This window comes from Setaria viridis, chromosome 2 (assembly GCF_005286985.2).
Source record: "Setaria viridis chromosome 2, Setaria_viridis_v4.0, whole genome shotgun sequence".
Classification (NCBI taxonomy): Eukaryota; Viridiplantae; Streptophyta; class Magnoliopsida; order Poales; family Poaceae; genus Setaria; species Setaria viridis.
In genome coordinates, this window is record NC_048264.2 from 6147934 (window position 1) to 6153961 (window position 6028).

Below are 6028 nucleotides of genomic sequence, written 5' to 3' on the forward strand. Positions count from 1 at the left end.
AACGGCTTTCAACTTCTCCACAACTCACATTAGTTTTTTCACAGCCCACAACTCACAACAGCTTTTTAAAAAGTCATAGCTGGATCAACCAAACACACCCTTAGAGAAGGGCCAATGGACCAAACGATACTCCCTGTGATGTCTGCCTATACGTCACCCGGATGGACTAGTTTCTCCGCTAGGGATCTTAGATGGCAACAAGATACTCCTCTGGGCTAACAGGAAAGGAGCACTTAGAGCATATGATCCAAGAACAAGCACATTCACTGATCTGTCCACCGTAAAAGGCATTGTTGATGTTGGCATATATCAGGGAAGTCTTTTATGTTCAGATATTGTGGACTGAGCTCCGTTGATACACGGCTTCGTTATTGTATTCGTATATATCTCTACAGCTAAAAAAAAGTAAAAAGGCCACAAAACGTCGTAGTACCACGCTTTCAGTCCACCCTCCGTGACGCGAGCCTTTTCATCCCACCGCTAGCCACTTTGCACCCTCCAATTTCTTTGCACCCTCCACTGCTTCCTGTCCAACACTTATAGATGGCCAAACGGGCGGCCCGATCTGGCCTGGTACGGTCACAATTAGGCCCGACACGTTTAGGCCTGCACATTAATCGTGCCGGGCCATGCCAGCCCACGTGCCGAAGGAGGGGCCCAGGCATGGCCCATGGCCTCCTTAGGCGGGCCGTGATGGCACACTGGCCTGGCAGGCCTTAACGGCCTCACCGTGCTCGTGCCGGCTCGCGGGCACGGCATCTTCACACCACCGCTCGCGGCGCCCGGGATGGGCGGCGAAGGGGTGCGGGAGGAGGCGGCGGAGGGGCGTGGGGGAGGCGGTCGGGGAGGTGGCGGTGGAGCACGGAGGAAGCGGCCGGGGAGGCGGTGGAGGGCCGCGAGAGGAGGAGGCGGAGGGCGTGGGCGCCGTGGGGGTGCCGGCTGGGGAGGTGGTAGCGGGATGGAGGACAGGAATGAGGAAGTAGGGTTTGGGGGTGGGGGTTTTTATACGTGGGCCAAGCGGGCCTTAACAGGCTGGGCCACCCACATAATCCCAACAGGGCAAATGGGCCAGGTCTTGTTGGGCTAGCATGCGGGCTGAGGCAGCAGCCCAGGCTTGGCTTGTGGTGTAGATCGGGCCGGCACGGGCATGCCGGCCGTCGTGCCTGGACCGGGCCAAAAAATCATGCCGTGGGCCAAGCCATGGGCCGCGGGCCATATAGCCCGACTATACCAACACTCCCCCTTATCCGCCCCCAACCCCTGATAAAAAAACAGAGAAAAATTGCGTCGCTCGCCCCCCGCACCCCCCTCCCCGCTCGCACGGCCGCCGCTTCTCGCCCTCGCCGGCTCTCGGAGCTCCACCCGCCGAGCGCTCCCTCGGTTCATCCTGCAAGGCCATCACTCGGCCCGCTCACGGCTGTCTCCCGAGTCGAGGCGCCGCCCCTCGGAGGCCGGGGCCATTGCTCAAGCCGCCGCGCTGCCTCAAGGAGGAGAAGAGGATGGATCCTCGGAGGTGGCGCAACATGCGTTTGGATGGCCATGTGCACCATCCTCAACGCCGAGCGGAATCACACGCAGGGTGCTGGCCCCTGTGTGGCGCCACCACGGACAACGACCTAGGGTTTAGGTTCGAGCCGCCTGCTGCTTGGTCTTGGCGTGATGCATCGGCCGCCCGTGATGGCCATGGTGGATGTGCGATGCCAAATCGAGCTTGTTTACCTTCCATGCACAGCCCAGGTGGATCCGGTGACCTCGACGGCAACATGGGTATGTCAATCACAGGCTCGCAACAAGCACTTGAGTTTCCTACCTTGATGACTGATGTGTTTTCTTCTTGCTTGATTGTTCCCATCAGTAGATGGCACGAACCACTGGCTATGAATATGCACTTCTTGACTGGCAGTAGAGATGCACTTCTTGACTGGCTAGCTATCAACTGTCCGTGGCTCTCCCGTGAGCAGGTTATAAAATCCTAATCCTCCCAGTTTTCAGATTTTAATCTTGTAAGCTTCAAACAAATGCATGTTTTCAAGTTTATTCACTCAGATTCTATTTGAATTGATGCAGATATTTAGCTTTCTTAATCTCACTTATTATAAACTTATATTCAAGTTGTTACCTGTCTTTTAAGGACAACAACCATTTGGAGAAATCTTACAATCTTAAAATGTATAATCTGAGTTTAATACAGAATGCATGATTCACCATGTATACTTCATATCAATTTTCATGGCTGCATGTTACTCTGATTTAAGAGATTAGTAGATGTGTTAAGTAATCTAGGACTTGTTGTTTTTTCACGCGACCATTATTAATCTCACATCCATTGGGCCTAGCAATACTCTTAGATATAATGCTTGCATCTTTGTCTAAAACTGGTAGCATCATGGAGATTTCTTTATATCCAAATTAAATGATGGTTGTGCGCATGGGAACTTGACTAGAAGTTGTCGGACAACACTGAAATATTTAGAAATCTAAAAGAGCTTTTACCATTGCAAAATCTATATCTGTTGGTTCAAACAATAAGGATCTCTTAGTATGATGGTTGATGTAAAGCTATGGTTCTTGTGAAAAGTTTACTATGCAGTGAGTGTCTGGGTTAGAAGTTGCATTCGCATTCAGATGAGCGCTGATATATCTTTGCATAGGTTCATAAGTACCTTTTCTGATGAGATGATTGGGGGATTTTATTTTTATTTTTCCACTACTTGGGATGGCATGAATGATAGCAAAAGTTTTTAGCTGGAGTTGCAGTTTGCTCTCCTGCAGTGGTGGATCCAGGTTTTCATAGTTGGGTATTCCCAAGTAAAAAAATATGGTTGGTACATATTATGAGAAACCATGTTCCATCCATTTAGTTGATGAAATACCTCAGATGAATACAGTTTAGGATGCTGAGTTAGTAAAGTCTGGAATAAGATATTTCAATCTATCCAACTATTTCAATCTCTGTCTCCTGCTAATGTTTGACTTCTAGGAATAAGATATTTCTTTCACCATGTAATCGTGCTTCTTATTTCTCTTTTGCAGGCTGAACTGTTCTTCTAGAGAGAACCAGAGGAAGCAAACGAGCAGGAGGTAAAAGAGGCTTTGATTGCTCCTGACTATGGCGCAGTTGGTAAAAGCATTATATGCATACATCTGGAAGCAATTTCTCCGTTGTAATCTTCATTTATTATTTCTATGTGTATGGATGTCTTGTTATTGGTATTGATGCACGTCTGGACCAGAGTTGCCTTTTACTGTAAAGTGGACCATGCTATTTCTACATTCTGTCCAATTATTCTTTCTTTAGAATCGTTTTGTTCTCACAGAAATGACTTCTGGGATCATGATTTGTTTTACTGTGTAACGTATAAAATATTTTGGACTACATGGTATTCATGATTATAGTCATAAAAAGATAATAGAAACAAATGCTGGTTTCTTTCCCAAACATTAAATAGGAGTATATCTGTTTTGTGCACATAGAAAATTCTAATTAGATGCAAAAATAACTCTGTTATGTTGCATTCAGCAGAAGTGAATTAGTATGCATGCTTGATGCAAATTGTTGCCATTATATTTGTCCATGCATTCAGTTTAATCAAGTTTCCCAACTAATATGTAGCAGCACCAAACTGCACATTAACTAAATATTTCCCTTATATATTGTGGTGGCAATGATCTCCAGCCAGACTTTCATATTTGTAATTTCCATGTTTCTTTTGTGCTTCTGATTCAACATTTTATTTCTATGCTTCTTTTTCTGCTCCTGATTCTATATTTTGTTTGTTTAGTACCGATTAACTTCCTATTGTTTTGATTTAACAGTTAATTGATGCTATAGAAGATTTAGTATGACCTTGGTGTGTTAATTTTGATCAAGTATCAGCTAAGATGTTGGTACTTCTGCCAGCAGATAGTTGAGATACTTATGGAATAGTTTCTATGATAAAGAATGAATCATAGTGCACTGTATGACATGTGTAACATATAGTCAAAATTTAGTTGGGCATTTTGAGTTGCAGGCAGACCAACTGTTGTTTATAATTAGTGTTCATATGATGAAATTTCTGCCTTGAATAAGTTTCATATAAACTGAGATCTGAATTTGAGCAATAAAGTATCTTCCATGTGACAAATCTTTCAGGCTCATTTTGATTCTCACTTATATTTGTGCCCCATCAATTTGTAAGAGAAAATAAAGAGGTAGTTGGAGCTAATTAAGGTGTTCCTTGGCTTTCGACACACGAGTTTGTCTGTTCTTATGCTAAAAAACACCTGCTGATCCGTATGACTCTTGTTATTTTTAGTTTGCACAATTCAATTTTATCGTTTTGATTTGATAGATCTGTCAGCCTCCATCAGGAACAGACTTGGAATGATTCCAAGATTTTGTTGGTAAGGAAGCAAATTCCTGCATAGACTTTTGTTTCAGTTTGTTCCAAACACAACTTCCTTTATGTTAATTCCTCATTGCATTGCTATTAGCCTGGCAGCATAAAAACAATATCAATTTGGTTGGGCAGTTTTTGTCAGACTAAAGTAACACATTGAAGAAATTTTTATTAGGCTAAATTAGCCCTGACTTAAGTAGTTAAGCCAGATCATAGACAAAAGTTGTCTGATCTGTGTTATGTGACTTATATTGCAATGCCTGTTGAGTTGCTAAATTTGTTTAATTTCATTCAGCTTTCAGTATAGAGTGGGACATCCCTTTGTGTCTTTGCAGTGGTATTTTTCATAATTCTGGTTAGTTCAGTTTGGGTATTTTTATATTTGGGTACACAATGATATTTACTCTTATTAGTTCATTTTCTTGATGGAGCAAGTAGTTCATGTTCACTTGAAATCAAACTGATCAGTGCCTTTCAATGAGTTTTGCTATAGAAATACATATTCTTGTTGAAGCATGCATGATTTCTATTGCATTGAGCTATCGACATACATTTGTAGATGCAGAAGCCATTCTGAATTAGACACTTGCATTCAGCTATCCACATGCATTTGTGAGTAGAATATATTTAGCTTTACGGTGAAGATTTCATTTTTGTGGTCACGTCATTTTCTTCCTGCGGGTAGGGACTCATGAATTAAAAGGGGGGAGATCACTGCATGCAGGTAGATAGAAAGTTTGCAGATATGTTTCAACCACACATGGTATAGGCAAAATAATCTGCAGATCACTACTGGCCGGTTTTAATGCAGTTTCAGAGCAGCAGCCTTCATCTCATTGTGTGGCTGACCCATTGAGTTCTCTTGTGCTTCATTGCTTATATTCTGTTCAGATTTGTCTTAATTCGTCAGTGGTGCTATGCAGATTTAGAAAGGACTCGAGCAGTTCCTGGACAACAAGAACTTGCTGACACCTTACAGCTGCTAGACTGGCATGGTCCATGCTAATAGAATCGCCATGGCTTCTAGCAATTCCGTATAGCATTTCTCCTAAATATGCTAGGCAATGGCAATATTTTTTCCTTCCCTGCAAGATCTACCATGATGCAGGTATCAAAGTAAATTTAAGCTGACACCTATCAATATGAGTTGAATATCATCAGTACGCTTATCGACTATATCATCAGTACGCTTATCTTCTAATGGACATCATGTACACGATCTCTTGTTGCAAGGTGTGCTAATAACTCAATGTACTAGAAGTTACAGTAATACTATTACCAATCGACAAAGCTGCAAGGTGTGCTTCAAGTATATTTTGAAATATTTTTTTGTACATTGAATAAAGGACTTCTGATTTTGTTGTTTCCATGAAAATGTGAAATTTTAAGGGTGGGATGTAAGAAGCAGATAGTTGCCTCTTTTTCTATAGCTAAAGCTATGAACAACATCCAATTGGTTATATAAATTTTCACTGCCCGTAGCAACGCACGGGCACGATCCTAGTTCTACATGAAAGCTGGCATGAAGAAATTTAAACTGCCTTGGATGGCGACTCATCAATTCGTTTTTGAATAGTATATGCACTTTCTGGTCACAAAGTAGATCACACTCTTATATCGCAACAGTGTAACTACGTAACTATATT

At 42.9% G+C, this 6028-nt stretch overlaps 1 long non-coding RNA gene across 2 annotated transcripts; it reads left to right on the forward strand.

Annotated features, from left to right (window-relative positions):
* Positions 1–1256: 1256 nt before the first annotated feature.
* Positions 1257–5716, forward strand: LOC117842266 (uncharacterized). Of its 2 annotated transcripts, none has more exons than XR_011897538.1 (3): positions 1257–1767; positions 1856–1961; positions 3034–5716. It is a non-coding gene; the product is annotated as an uncharacterized lncRNA (long non-coding RNA). The 2 variants fall into 2 exon arrangements; XR_004637482.2 differs by having other exon boundaries at positions 1859–1961.
* Positions 5717–6028: the final 312 nt, after the last annotated feature.